Source organism: Salminus brasiliensis, chromosome 13 (assembly GCF_030463535.1).
Source record: "Salminus brasiliensis chromosome 13, fSalBra1.hap2, whole genome shotgun sequence".
NCBI lineage: Eukaryota > Metazoa > Chordata > Actinopteri > Characiformes > Bryconidae > Salminus > Salminus brasiliensis.
This window is the reverse complement of record NC_132890.1, coordinates 17,966,970-17,983,212: the sequence shown is the minus strand read 5'-3', so window position 1 is coordinate 17,983,212 and position 16,243 is coordinate 17,966,970.

Sequence of the window (16,243 nt, the reverse complement as noted above, 5' to 3'; positions counted from 1 at the left end):
GAGTCATAGGGACATCAACAGTTCCTCCTGCTGTGGTTTAAACTAAACAGTCCACAGAATTGAACTCACCATATTTACTGTCTCATGTTAATGACACCCAAGTAGTGTGAATGAGAAAATGCATATCAAATGCATAAATTCACTTACTGATTTTTTTTTTTTTTACTGTTTTTTATGTAAGCAAGGGACATAAGGTCAGTCCTGATGCAGTTCAGTTGTGGTGTGATGGTGTACACACTCTGGACAATTTGTTACCCAGGGTTCTAGAGGAATTGTGCCTTGTAGAGAAGCTGCAGTTATCGCAATGCCACTGCCAAGCACAGTGCACTAATTGCCAAGCTTTCTTAGGCCTTGTAAGTAATGCTACATTTAAAAAAAAAAAAACACTATACGATCTGCTTAAAGATAACCCTGGGCAACATGGCCCTACATTTACATTTACGGCATTTAGCAGACGCTCTCATCCAGAGCGACTTACAAAGTGCTTTGCTATTTACCCAAGAAAACCTTCGCTAGTTAGAATAGGCTAATAATTCAAAAGATACCTCCAAGCTTAGACATTACTAAACACAATACAATAAGGCGACCATAGAACTATTCGTCCAAGTACTCTCTGAAGAGGTGGGTCTTCAGTCTGCGTTTGAAGACAGCGAGTGACTCGGCCGTTCGGACACCCAGGGGCAGCTCGTTCCACCACTTTGGTGCCAGGACAGAAAAAAGCCTGGACGCTTGTCTTCCGCGGATTTTGAGGGATGGCGGGTAAGGCGAGCCGTACTTGAAGCTCGAAGGGCTCTTGGTGCGGATCGGCTTTTGACCATTGCCATCAGATACGGAGGGGCTGGTCCGTTCTTGGCTTTGTAGGCCAGCGTCAGTGTTTTAAATCTGATGCGGGCAGCTACAGGAAGCCAGTGGAGAGAACGCAGCAGTGGAGTGACATGGCTAAATTTTGGGACATTGAAGACGACCCGTGCCGCTGCATTCTGGATGAGTTGCAGGGGCCTGATGGTGCGCAGAGGGAGACCAGCCAGAAGAGAGTTGCAGTAGTCGTTTGTTGCCCTATTGTACATTTAGAGTGAACACTAGAGTAAACCACTGATCTGTGGAATAATAGATATGGCTAAATAATGGTGTGAAAAGGTCTCCAGATGATGTGACACTAGCATCACACTACCTGGTTACAGTAGTGTAGCAAAAATGTTTTCACACGTTTGAGGAATGCTAAGTTCATATAACTAACAAGATTAGTTAGCCAAAACTGTGCTACTTGCTGAAAGGTCAATGGATCTTGGTGAGGAAACAGTGACGAACAGTCCTTAGAACTTAGATGGGGTGGCCCATTTCAGGTTATGCTAATCACTGATTCAGCAGTGAAATGTAAAGGAAACAGTTATTCATGTTTCTTACTGTAAGGTTGTATCTGCTCATCAGAACGAAATAATAGGGTCAGTAAAGAGAAGAGGTGGGTAATGCACAGAGCCTCAGGGAAGAACTATGGTTTTTATGCCATAGGGGCCAACCCTTTGGTGAAGACTTTCAACACACTATGCATTACCATAGCAGCTTCCTCTGAGGGACAGATAGTGGGGATAAGCAGGTAAACTAATGCTGAAAAATTCCCAACAACAATGAACAGTTTACTGCGCAATGTTACTTCTGTGTTACAGATCAGTTGGAGCCAGACAGTGCTCCTGTTCATTGAGAATGGCAAGAATAGTTTACACATTGCACCCAAGCTTTAGACTCGAAGAACCAACTGACCACTTGGATCTACCATCGGCGGATGTTCACAAACATAACTTGGACACACACTGTGACTGCTCACAGACACAGAAGAAAACTCTCTATGGTATTTTTCAGGAAGTTGCAGCCATGGACAACTTCAATGTGACATTCTTTAGCATAATAATATAGAAATAGGCACTGCCCTGTTTTTGTATAGTTATTGCCTTTTATTTTGTTTATTTTGTTTGTTTTTGTTTTTGACTTCTTATTGTACATATGTATTGTACTTAGTAGTCTTAATATTGTTTTGTGATTCTCCATGAGGGAGAATCAAAGGGGGAATTGAGAGAAAATATGGTCTTTTCTAACATTACTTTCATGTGGTTTCAACTTATTATCAAATGGTTATCTTAATCCTTTGTCTCACCTTTTGTTACCCTTCGTCTGCCGGCCTAAAGTGGTCACTCTCTCTTTGTATACCATCAACCCCCCCTCAACTTCACCCACCTCCTACCCCTCTTTAAAGTGATAACTATCACCCCCTATTGTTGATATTCCAAGTGACCTATCCTTCATCCCCCTCCTACCCCTCCTTAAACTCCTCTTCATCAACCTTTCTCCTCCCACAATTTCCAATGTATATAAGGCCCTCTCAAAATACCCCTAATCAGACTGGGTTGACCGTGACCGATCGAGTTGTACATCTCTGTGTGTACCAATAAACTCATCAACACTGAAGATCCAGTCTCCTGACTCCTGAATCTGTCTCCTGGACGCCGGATTTCTAACACAACTAATGAAGTACTTCAGCTTGTTTGTGAGTTAAGAGAATTTTGACCCATTCATAACTCACTAAGAAAACTTCTTAAATTAAAGTTCATGTGCAGTTTTATCTCAACTACAAAAGTGTCTAAATTTCCTTTGAAAAAAAATCACTGACACAATGGTTCTATGTACGCCAGCAGCACCCTTTAAAATATTTAAACGCGTACAGTGTTTGATTTTATTCCAGGGTTTAGAAAGACAGAGACAGTCATTTTGACCGTTTTCAGACGTTAATATATAATAACTGGAGTATTTGCCTAGTGCAACACAAAAGTTCTTATTTCACACAACAATAATGTAGTAGCCTTCCAAACTTTGATTATATCAAGTTGTATTTAGATATTGCCTTCATGCTGGGAGCGTTCAAGTTGATCTTACACTTAATTGGGCACAATTACTACACAGAGGTCATTGAGCAGGAGTAAATTTAAGTGTACAGCTTGTTTCTGGTCTCTTTACAAATTCAGAACCTAAAGAACGACCCAGGTGGGACTCAAACCCACAATCCCCAGCTCCGGAGGCTGATGCTTTATCCATTAGGCCACTAATATATAATAAATGGAGCATTTGCCTAGTGCAACACAAAAGTTCTTGTTTCACACAACAATAATGTATTTACCTTTTTTTTGACTGTTTAAAGAGTGTTGTTCTTTACATTTTGATTCTAAATCGGAGGATTTGCTTACTGTTTTTTCATGACATTTTTACTGAATTAATTTATGCTGTGGTAGAAATTACTCAACACATTGCTGTCAACTCTGTTTCTATATTTATTTTCTCCTGGTTTGGTGTGTAAAGTTTTTATATATGAAAGAATGACTGGAAATGTTTTTATTTGTATTGCATTAAAAGTTTTGTTTTTTGTATTTCACACACAGCTGCTAAGCACGGGTGTAATTATCTTTATACTGTACGTTACAGACATCACAGCTCGGTGCATGTCAAACAGACAAACTGCGGTATTCGCATTTTCAGATTTCTTTTTATAATAGCTTTCGAACAATGCGTGCAAAGGGGTTAATACTTGCAAATGATCATCGTTAGCATCTAAGCAAGCATGCTGTCTACAAGATCTTTTATGTCAGAAATCACAGAACACCATGGGCTGCCGTGACCTCTGCATGGGACCGTCTACAAATTACACTACACAGTAAAGACGAAATTACAAAAAGGTGAATAATTCACCAAAAACAATAATCTTTTGAATGTTTAATTGGAAGGCTCCAAACCAAATATATTATGTACAATGTGAATGATGTGCAACAACTCTTACATCAGCAAATGTTATTTTGGGACATTCTTTTGACAGGGTTATTGTAAATTCTTTTCAATAACTTTAAAACAGTTGACAGTTTTGTTCCTAAAGAAGTTGTACTTGATCAAGTCCAACCCACATGGCACCTGTCTAAACCTTGGCTGGCCTGTCATGATAGATTTTTGTGAAACAATTTCAACAGCTTTTTAAACACTTTTATAAGAGGTGTATTATGTCATGTGGGTTGTACTTGAGCAAAAACAATTTGTGTAGGAGCGACAATGTCAAACGTGCTAAAAAGGGAACTTGTTTTTGTGAATTCAGTTCAGTTTTTAAAACCCCTGCAATCAGCAGTCCCAGGTGTGACTTTTACATACAACTCGTCATATATAGAAATGGGTGTTGGCAGATTTGACCCTGACTGAAATATGGAAAAACCTTATGATATAAAAACCCCACTGATCGTCACCTGCGTAATGTAAGTGTAATGCAGTTTGTAGACAGCCCCTAAGCTCTCGTTGATATCAATGGGAGATATTTCCGACATAAAAGGACTTGTAGCTTGTCTTGGATGCACGTCTTTTACATACTGTTCAAAAGATATTAATGAAAATGAAACGAACTTTACTCGAAATAAAACAGTAAGAGTTAAAAAGTATGTAATCAGATTACAGGTTCACTGCTAAGTTTGTTTCTAATGAAGTGAGCAAGTTGAATTTGTGAGACGCTGCTGTTGTTGACATTTGACCTTTTCTTGCTTTGTTAATAACATTAAAATCTGTAATAAAATAAAACCGCCATTGATATATACACTCCTCCAGACAAAGAAACATTAAACTTAAATTTGACATTTAATCAGCTGCCCTGCTTCCCTAGTGGTGTGCAGTTTAAAGGAAATTCTGTGTTGTAGGTTGAAGACACCAGAACAGTGTTTACATTCAACATTAAAAGTGATTTATTGTAAATGGCAGCCTGTGCCCTTTTGTAGTGTGTACTTACTATTTCTCATCAAACTAAGATTAAATTCAGTATGTTTACATCTGCCATATGTTGCCATTTTAATACTATAAAAAAATACTTATTTATTTTATTGCCTCTGTGTACAACATAGTATTCAACAGACTATTTAGCTAGAAGCTCAAATCAATGCATCAAACATCTGACATTTTTACAGCTAGGGCAAAGAGGGGAAAAATAAATGAATAAAAACAAACACACACACCCTATACAGAGACATAAAAAGCATACAGTATTACAAAATTGTTTTACACACAAATTCCAATTTTTGAGCACAGACTGCTTTCTAATCACAGGAGGATTTTCAATAACATTACATACCTTTGAGAAAGAGACAAAATATGTGTTTTATTATAATTGTATATAGTGCCAGATACTTAGATTTCATGTTTAATTTCTTCCCATTGACTTTAAAACCAAATAAAACATGCAATCAAATCAAAAGTCTCAATTCCAGCTTTTTCAGTTTTAGAGGTTTAGTAGACGTTTACTGCTTCAAAGTTGGCCCATACTATTGGTCAGTTTTTTGTGTAGTACTAGTAGGTTTATGGAGTTGTAAATAGCAATTTCTGATTTATGATATATGCATGTACATGACATTATTGTATTATCTAAATGAAATAACCACATATCAATACAGTAAGTAAATTACATTTTACACATTAGTATTATAAACACTAATAAAATAAATTAATGCATATTTTAAGTTTACATTTACTAGTGGCCTCATTTTAGAATTATTATATTAATAATAATTACTGTTATTAAGAAAAATATTGTAGCTCTGGTTTTGAACAAAACACACAGACAATACTGTTCATGAAAAAATATTTAATAAAAAGTGTGCTATTGGTGTGAATCTGAACAAAACTGCATCACAGAACAGTATATCATTATTAAAATAGGTTAAATATGTTTCTCTATTCCGCTTTTTTTCCACCAGATCCATTTACTAATGAAAATAAATGATCTAATAATAATTTTCTCAGCTTGCGCTCAGTCTGTGGCATTAGCAGGGAATTCTTCATGGCAACACCTAGGGCTTTCACTACAGACTGTTTGTTTAGGAGAAACTGAATCATTAATGAGTCTAACGTGTCATTTCATAGACAGCGACTGTGATAGGAAACAAGTTGTCTTAAATGTGAAGGCCATGTTTGGCTCCCATACTGGGGACTATATTTGTGGGCTGTTTCTTGACATGATGGATGATTGGGAGATTGACCTAGATAGAGAGACAGTGACAGTGGTGCAAACATGATCAGACGTATGTGACTGGCAGAGATACCGGACCTCAGCTGCAGTGCACACATACTACAGCTTGTGGTAAATGAGGGCATCAATAGTCAGAGAGCAGTGGGGATCAGCAAGTTGAAGATAAGTGCAACACACTTCACACACTCTGCTAAAAAAACAGCATCTTAGGGCCATTCAAGACCTTGCCCTCCCCCAACATGGAATCATTCAAGCCGTTCCTACCTACAGGAACTCCTCTCTGCACATGTTGCAGAGGATGCTGGAGCAGAAGCGTGCCCTAAATGTGTATTCAGGAGAACATAAGAAGTTTGCAAGTCCCTCTGCAGAACAATGGGATATAATCTCAAATTTGGTCCAGGTACTGGGCCCCATCAAAGAAGTGACTCTTGAGATGAGCAAAGCAGAAGCCTGCATTTCCTGCATCATCCCAAGCATTGCAGTGCTTGACGTTTTTATTTATTTATTTCTTTAGTTGGTGAAATGTAGCATCAACTCTTTGTCATAATGTGATACCTGTTTGTTTTGTTTGTTAAACATTTTTGTGATTTTTTTTTCTGTCTATTGCTTGTATAATGTTTTAAATTATTTTATTGCAATTAGTTTTGTTTGCTAACAGTATGCATCATAATGTTAATAAACCTGGACCTTTTATGATATAGCTAATGTACCTGGGAGCTGCCTCAGACAACCTGGCCTCAACTGCACTGACCCTCTTCCAGGAGTCAGTGGACAAATTTGGCTTCCCTTCTAGGTATGTTACAATGCTCTTTAAAATGTGCACACAGGTTAATTACATTTACAATTAATTACATTGTGTTATACTTTTTCATTTTGTTTCAATAAATGTTGAGCATATTGTAATAATATAGAATTTTTAATCCTAGATGGACCACTGTGATTAAGGATACACAAAGTAATACAGTTGTGTGTTGGGCGTATGTCTAACATACTTTGATGATTTTCCTGCTCTTAATGCAACAATTAACCCTTTTAGTTGATTAACAAATGACATGTTGTGACCTGTGTTTTGGCCTTAACCCAAATGTTAATGTTATTCAGGAAATATAGCATGCTTTCTATAAATAATTATTTTAAAACAAGACAATGTTATATAGTAAATAGAAGCTGCTGTCTTGTTATAAAGTCTGTATTTTTACTTTTTAGTATCGCGAGATTATGGAGAGATGTGTGGACTGCAGTGACCAGCATGTAGTACGATGTCCTCCACTATCTTGAGGAAGACAGCTATCTTGACATTGCAGACCAAACATCTTTTTTGTTGCCATTACACCTTTGTACCAAGACTTCAAGTTGACCTGGACATTTTTGAGATGGCTGGGAGAATCATCCCTTAAGAACAGAAGGCAAAATGACTCCAAACCAGATGGCCAATAGGACATGTTTAGCTGCCAGTTCAGGAGCCCCAAAATGAGGAGGTATAAACTGTTGAACTTAAAATGGCTGTATAATTTAATGTGCGTAAAAACCTGCAAACAAATTATTAGGGTATTTTGGACAGTTCAAAAGCTGTTTATTTAAAATGTAGCTCATGATTGATAAATTAGCACTAACTTGTGACCTAGAGCCTTTGACCTAGGTATGCCATGTAACCCATCACATATCCTGTTTTACTTTAATCTACTTGGAGGTTTTGGTCAACATGTTTCAACACTGACCCTGGATAACCTGGCCCTGCATATTTTTGTGCATCGTTTTCTTTAACGCACCTCTAAGGCAGTGTTTGTTAACATAGTTGGTGGTTTTGATGTACTGGGATCAGGGAAAACACTAATATGCAGGGCATGGGGTACTCCAGGACCAAGGTTTGGAAACCCTGGTTTATGCCACAAGTACCATAATAATTTTTGGGGTGTACAATGCATTTCTTAAATAAGTAAACTTTTGAAAAAAAAAAAATCTAGGCATTGGACATCCCAGAGATTGGCAGAGCAGTGGGTTACCTCACATTAGAAATTCTGGCATTCATGTTCCTGCAACAGGCTGTCCACTTACAGCAGAACAGTTAACAGCACTCAGAGACTTTGTAACATCACAGTCACGTGGTGCTGACATCTATATGGCTGCCATGCAGTTCTGCCAGGCTTTTCTGAATATGTTTTAAAGGATGATGGAGTAATAGCAAGAAAACTGCCACAGTGGATTGTTTTGAAATGGAAAACAGTGTAAATTTAAAATACTATTTCCTTAAACATTTAAGTTTGTTTCATCAATTTCTGCTTAAACTAGTACAAATGTGTCCTCATAAAAGCTTAAAAAAGGCATTTATTTCTGTCTTATTATCTGTAGACACAAGTTATTTAAAATTGTATAATAAGACATGCATAGTTGTAACGATGTTTGCATATCTACTATGTTAATACTAAATAAGCGTGAGCGTGAATACTAAATAAGAGTGTAAAAAATTTTTATAAGCCATGGTTAAAGAACACTATTTTCCACAATTTTTCAAACATGGTGTATACATTTTGCTGAACTTGCTTTTTAAGCCATAGAACACATTAAGAGGCTTGCCTATGCTAAACTACAACATTTACCTAAATAAGCCCAAAACCAAATTCTGAAATGCCAATACACCTCAACAGGTCTTCCTGGAAGTGGTTGTAACTGGTGTATTGACCTGGTAAGCATAGTGTGCAGAAGAAGGTGGAAGACTTTGGCAGGAGGCCATTGACGATCTCCACCACCATGTCTCCACCTGGCCCATCCCATCCTATTCTATCCAAAACGTCACCAACTCCTTAGGGTGAGAGCTGGATGCTAAAAAAAGTACACATACAACACATTGACATAAATGCAAAAAAGGAAACTCTTTTTTAATATCAGATAGCAAGTGCATAAAATTCATGTAAAGTCAAAAAAATAAATAAACCTCTAATTGATATGTTAGTAATGTTACTTAAAACATGAATGGCAGATTTATTTTCATTTTAGAGGTAGTCCAGGGAGTTTTCATAAAGCTGAACTGTAGCAACATGGATAGTTTAATGTCTGTAGAGAATCACCAGGTCTACCGCAAGGTCCAAAAGGCACAAAATGTTCACGAAATGGCAGAAATACGATACATTCAGGGTAACGGTAAATGTTACACAACAATCACCATTAAAATAATGTAAAGAAATACATACCAGTCTCAAATGAACTGCCAAAAAAAATCCTGAGATGCGACACTTGTTTTCCAGTGGACAATCATCATCATCATCATCTGCACTGCTTTAGTGGGCCAGTGGATGTATGGGAGCAGAATCTTAAAAAATAAAAGCATTTTTATAAATTAATGCTGTTTGTATATGACTAGGTCTCTACGTCTCTGCATAATTAAAGATAGTTTTTTCTCTCTCTATCTCTATCTATCTACCTAAAACATACCTGTGGCATAAGTGAATATTCACTTTCTATTGGAAAATTGTGCACATCTTTCCTTTCAATCAACGGTGACTACAGTTTGGTTTCCTTTAGTCCTTTCCGAATTTGTTTCAGCTGACAGAATCTTTTACCAATGACCTGTAGATTAGGCAAAAATCACAATACTGTTTAGCTTAGTTACTCCAAAAGTAAAACAGCCACACTTAGTCAGCAGTGTTAATAATGGGATCAATGTGTAGATATGGCATGTGACAAAAGGCGTTCTAAGAGCCACCTTCTGTTTGTATTGGTTGGGCCAGGTAGATCCCAAGAAAGACACAGGTCAAGGACAACCTAGTGTTCATCATCACTGAGTTCAGCATGTCCATCAAGCTTGAAACTAAATTGTAGAATGCAAACAAAATACATAAATGGCTGTAACTCAACTTCTTTTTTCAATAAAAATAGAAAACTAGAAAATGACAACATAACGTTCATACCAATTTGATGATTTCTCGTATGTCATGGTCAAGACAATCAATATTAATTTCCAGTCCAGTGGCTTTGGTGATTCTTCTGCTCAAACAGATTGAACCTGATGATTACTCGGAAAAGCAAAGGAAAATGTTCAGCAATACAATTTCGCTGAGAATTATTTGGTTTACGCCTATAAGTGAAACAGAAATAACTGATTCATTGAGTAATTCCTTTTAGATGCTAATTGTAAAAAGGGTGGAGAGATGTTCATTATTATGTGGTCTAGAAACCAACCACTGGATTTTTTTATTTCTTTATATTTTTTTTATCTCCATTCAATGAACTATTCCACGAAGTAACACACAATCAATGTAACTTTCCAGTGTTTGAATAAGAAATTATTTACTTCTTCACTCTGATCATCCTCTACATTTATGACCTCACAGGACTTTATATGGGCAGGCAGGATGACAAGCGGGTAAAAGACACCACATTTCTGACATTTTTCTTTCGGCATGCCACTGAAGCTTTCTGAGGTTGGTGGCAGAGGAGAGGTATCAAGTTCCATCTGAAGAGATGCTATGTACAGAACTCCTTTACCACTCTGCCTGGCAGTTTTCAAAAGCTTGCTGCAGTATCCACCATCATCAGGTGTTACAAGGGTTGAAACAAAAGTCCTTGAAACAAAAACAACAGTAATAAGCACAGTGTTTGATGGCAATTTTCTGGGTTATTGCTCTTTTATCATTTTCCAGACTTAGAAGTTTGTTCCCACAAATAATGCTTGTAAAGAAATGTACTAAAATTACATGATCCCACTGTAAAGCAGAAACTGAGAAAAGCTATGCCAAATCCAAACTGTATGTGATTTCAATTCAATACAATTTTTGGAAAATTCTGCAAATGTTATTTTATCCAGGTTCATGTTTTCATGCTGAAAAATAGTCTGGTGTTCACCCTCAGCCCTGACAGATACACTTGTCAACAGCCTCCCCTGACCCCCCTATCACTTTTTTTTATTAATTATTTTGCCATAACATGCCTATATGTACCTGAGGCTTTGTAGATAAGCCAACCACCAGTCAGCTCATTTCACCAGTCAGCTAATTTTGGATACAGTTCCTTTACATGTACACATATCTAAAATCATATGGAAGGAAAAAACACGAAAAATGCAGAAAATGTTATGGCCTTCCATAAAATTGACAGAGGATAATGGTGTTCTTTTCTTGACAGGACTAAGTATATTCTAATAGCTCACTACACTAAATTAAATAAGAGACTTGGCATTTTCTTGACCAGGGCCAGCTGCTCTTCCTGACTATGAGGTCAACAAGGACAACAGATGCCTTGGTGACCTGATAACATCAGCATTTTCCTATAAACACTAGAAAAACATGACTATTATTTGTACTCTACTGTTAACCAATACACTTTAAACACACTGCCAACATGGCTTCCTAAACTCAGACCAGCTCATGCCAAGCAAAACTCTTAGCCTAGCTGACCACTAGCTGGCTACCAACAACATAACCTATGTAACCTATGTCACGCCACCAACGTTACATAACGCAGAACATCAAACTTGCCGTATAGCGCGTTGAGCATTTACCAGAACTATAAATAATTAGCTGACTGTGTGGATCTTAAAAACTTTGGATGCACTTACCTCACTGGGATTCATCCATCATTTCCTCGGCCACAAACGCGGTACCACTGTACCTCAGCGCCACGCCACCATCTTCTGTCGGCCTCCACCATTGGCCTATTTTATTTTCCTATTAAGGCTAAGGCTAAAATTTGCTCAGTGTCTACTAGTCTTCATCATATCCATGATGTTGCTTTCTAAATTAAATTAACTTACAGAGGTTAAGTCACTTCAGTTGCAACAAATTCTTAAGAAGTATTTATAATGTATTGGTGTGCTTAATTTATATTTACTGGTATCCACTGCCAAGGTTAAAGACTAAATATGGATTTAAAAAGAGTAACAATTAGTGAGATTTGGGTTGCCATAATATATTTGTTTAGGTGACCTTTTCGACTTTTGATAGAATTTCCTTAAACAATGCAAACAATCTGGCAGCATACTTAGCTGGACCTTCAAACAACTTCCATCAGCTAACATCGGTGGTGTAATGCAGCATACCCTCAGATTAACGTTCTTCCTTGATGCTGTTGATGAGCAATACAGATACTTACGAATCTAAAGGGGAAAATATTGTTACATTTAATGCAAGCGGATGTGTGTCTTGAATTTTGACTAATACTCATTAAACTCTGAAAATATTCTGCTCCTCCCCCTTTCTGTTGAAAAGCTGTGGTGATAATATGGAAGATTACATCTGTTTCAGTTGCTCTGCAATGTAATCTCCTGAATATTTACTGTAGTGCCCAAGCTTTGATGCATGTTTTCTGATACTGAATTCCTTGCAACAGTCTCCTAAGAGATTAGACACACACATTGATTTTTTAGGGGTTTTTTGTTTGTTTTGGGGTTTTTCCCCTGTGGTCTCAATGAAATGTCTTCGACATACTTTGGTCAAAAAACATAATGATCAAGCAGCAACTGCACACATTTTCACCCTGTCCAAACAGCCCTTTCCTGAATGGCCTGTCTGAGTTCCTGTTCCTTTAAATAATAATAAGCCACTAGTTACCGCACCTCACCTGTTGCTCATCGTCCAAGAAACACACTCAAAAAAATTATTCAGCAGGTTTTTTAGTAAAAAAAAAAAAAAAAACTAAATAATGGAAATTGCTTGGTTTTTATGAGTTCCATATTTAATTTATAAAAAAATTGTTAATATAGTCAAATTTGTTAAATGGTATGTTTTTCTCAATATATTGCATTCATTCTACAATCGTTTTGTAGCTTCTCAGAAAATAGAGGAATAAATATGAAATTTTTAACTTTTAAAATCCTGCCTACTCTTGTGCATGCGCAAATGAACAGATGAGGAGTTGAACAGGACAACGAGGGAATTTACTAATTGTTATTCAACTGTTTTAGTAACAAAATAGCAATGAATACGGTGTTAGTGTTGTCATTTTAATTCACCTATTTGGCATCAAGTGAATGTGTACTTAAGCTAAAAGGTGGTAGGTTACACACCCAGCTGAACCTTGTGGCGATCAATGGCTGCTAAAGCCGTCCAATTTGTCAGGCAACGTTTTACTTACAGTGGGGCAAAAAAAGTATTTAGTCAGCCACTTATTGTGCAAGGTCTCCTACTTAGAAAGATGAGAGAAGTCTGTAATGTTCATCATACGTACACTGTACCTACTGTGCAATGAGAAAAAAAAATAGTCCATTCCTCCATGAAAAACTCCTCTAGAGCAGTGATGTTTTGGGGCTGTCGCTGGGCAACACAGACTTTCAACTCCCTCCACAAATTTCCTATGGGGTTGAGATCTCGAGGCTGGTTAGAACTCCAGAACCTTGAAATGCTTTTTACAGAGCCACCCCTTCGTTGCCTGAGTGGTGTGTTTGGGATCATTGTCATGCTGGAAGACCCAGCCACATTCCATCTTCAATGCTCTCACTGATGGAATCTCAAGATACATGGCCCCGTTCATTCTTCCCTTAACACGGATTAGTCGTCCTGTCCCCTTTGCAGAAAAACAGCCCCAAAGCATGATGTTTCTACCCCCATGTTTCACAGTAGATATGGTGTACTTGGGATGCAAGTCAGCGTTTAACAAGTTGAGTTTTTAACAAAAAGTTCTATTTGGGTTTCATCTGACCACATGATATTCTCCCAATCCTCTTCTGGATCTCTGGCAAACTACATGTAGTTCTAGGATTTTTGTTCACTGTTCTCATGATCATTTTGACCCCATGGGATGAGATCTTGCATGGGGCCCCTGAGAGAGGGAGATTATCAGTGGTCTTGTATGTCTTCCATTTTCTTACAATTGCTCCCACAGGTGATTTATTCACACCAACCTACTTGCCTATTATAGATTCACTCTTCCCAGCCTGGTGCAGGTCTACAATTTTCTTCCTGGTGTCCTTTGACAGCTCTTTGGCCATGGTTAAGTTTGGAGTGTGACTGTTTGAGGCTGTGGACAGGTGTCTTTTAAACAGATAACGAGGTCAAACAGGTGTCATTAATACAGGTAACGAGTGGAGGACAGAAGAGCTCCTTAAAGAAGTTGTTACAGGTCTGTGAGAGCCAGAAATCTTGCTTGTTTGTGGGTGACCAAATACTTATTTTCCACCATAATTTACAAATAAATTCTTTAAAAATCAGACAATGTGTTTTCCTGGAATTTTTTTCTCATTTTGTCTCTCATAGTTGAAGACTATATGATGAAAATGATAGACTCTACAGAACTACAGAAAATACAGATTCTTGCACAATCAGTGGCTGACTAAATACTTTTTTGCCCCACTGTAGTTACCTTTCTGCTCACTGTTTGTATTCTACAGTGGTTTACGGAACATTAAACTGTTTTGCTAGCTAATGCTTTTAGCTACATATTAAGTTGTCTGAGTGTTCTGTTTTTGGTAGACATATAGTGCTAACCGAATGTATTTTACTTACACATGTTTTATGCATTTGCTAAACAACAAAGTAGTATGCTAAGACAATCAATTGTCAAATCTCTCAACTAATTAGACTTAGTCACTTAATGCAGTGATTCCCAAGTATATAGGCTATATACCGAACAAAGTGGCATGTCTGTGTGTGAGTGAATTCTGTTCTACAGGGCCCTTTTATCTAAAGGGCAGCTTAAGAAATCCTAAAAAGCTTTAAGTGCTTATTATGCAGTAGCTGATTAGAATTTTGGAACCTTTATCTAGATTAAAATTGAGGCAACCCTCAGTTTTGTAAGAAACATGTAGAACTTAATGTTAATGCTTTGCAAGGTTTAAATTAGGCTTTTCTAATATTTTTTCTATTTCTTCACTGTCTAACATGCACTTTCATGTTATTTTAAACAGACTATTGGTAGAAAACCTGAGGTTTTGCAATTATGACGGCATGTGAAGGTATGTAAATCATTTGAATGAATTGCTACAATTAATGTTGTCCATAGCATTTTAAAATGGCAAATTGTACCTAATTATAAGTACTAAATTGACTGCTTACAGTTTACTGTTTTCTAGGTAACCTTAAACTAGTCATGTAAAATCTGTAGCTCTAATACATCTAGATTAGAACTGCTGAGACACTACAGATTAAAGCATGGACATGGGGGTCATAGCCAGTCAGTACCATGTTTATACAGTGATTGCCCCTGTTTTTTCAAGACATGGAACGCCCTTAAGTCTTGGAAATGTAGTAGTTGAAGTAAAATGTCACTCAAAATAGTAATACTTGAGACTGTTCTGAAGTAATTTTGTATGGAATTACATTTACTTAGTAACTGTCCACCACTGCATGGGATATAACATTATTCTTGGTTTACTGATTAATGCAACAAATAGACCCCAAGCCAAGGCTTTGAATATTGACTAGCATAATCATGTAAGGCATTTTTAAGCAATACTTTACTGCTTTTCCTGCTTAAAGTAAAATGCTGTTAGACAGAAAGAACAATTTTACTCCACCTAGTTGTTCAGCAACTTAATCTGCAAGGTTTACCAGAGGACCTGACTTTGAGAACGGACAAGAGGTACAAGTCCTCCATGGAGCCTCAGTTAACTTCATGGTGTCTCTAGTAAACCATATCTGAGACTTGCTATACCATCCATAATTCCTTCACTGCAAAACAACTGGCTCTAGCAGAGCAGTCCTATCCAATAGCAACCTTGCAGAAGAGGTACAAGTACTTACAAGATCTACCACTGATGTCATTCACTAATGTGTCTCCAGTTCTACTCATGCAGGTCATACTCATTTGATCGCACCTGTTGAACCTGTACCTGTATGTTTTTGCACCTGTATGTTTTTGACATGCTGGAGCACCTCATGCAGTGAAAACATGTCTTGAATTGACATTGTAAAGGCCTGTTGTAGATTTTTCCTTGCAACAAAGCTCTGCTCAATGTTTGCTCACCAAAGTCGGTTCCTCTGCTGAAGAGGTTTTCAAAAATGTGGGGATAGTGCTAATTTAATGAGTTATGTCCATGTAATAAAAAGGCAGCAATCAGATCACAGCAGGATAAAAAAAAGATTTGGAACCACTTGAAAGCAAAACAGCCAGATTGTTGGTTGATGGCATGCTTAGTTCTTCTTAGCTTTAAAATAATTCAAAAATAACTTTTGTATAATTTGCTCTCTTTAACACAGTATGGTAACATATGATATCTGGGGGGCATTGCTGCCACCATCAGGTGAAAGTAAAAATTCAACATGGCAATGGGCTTCCTGTAAT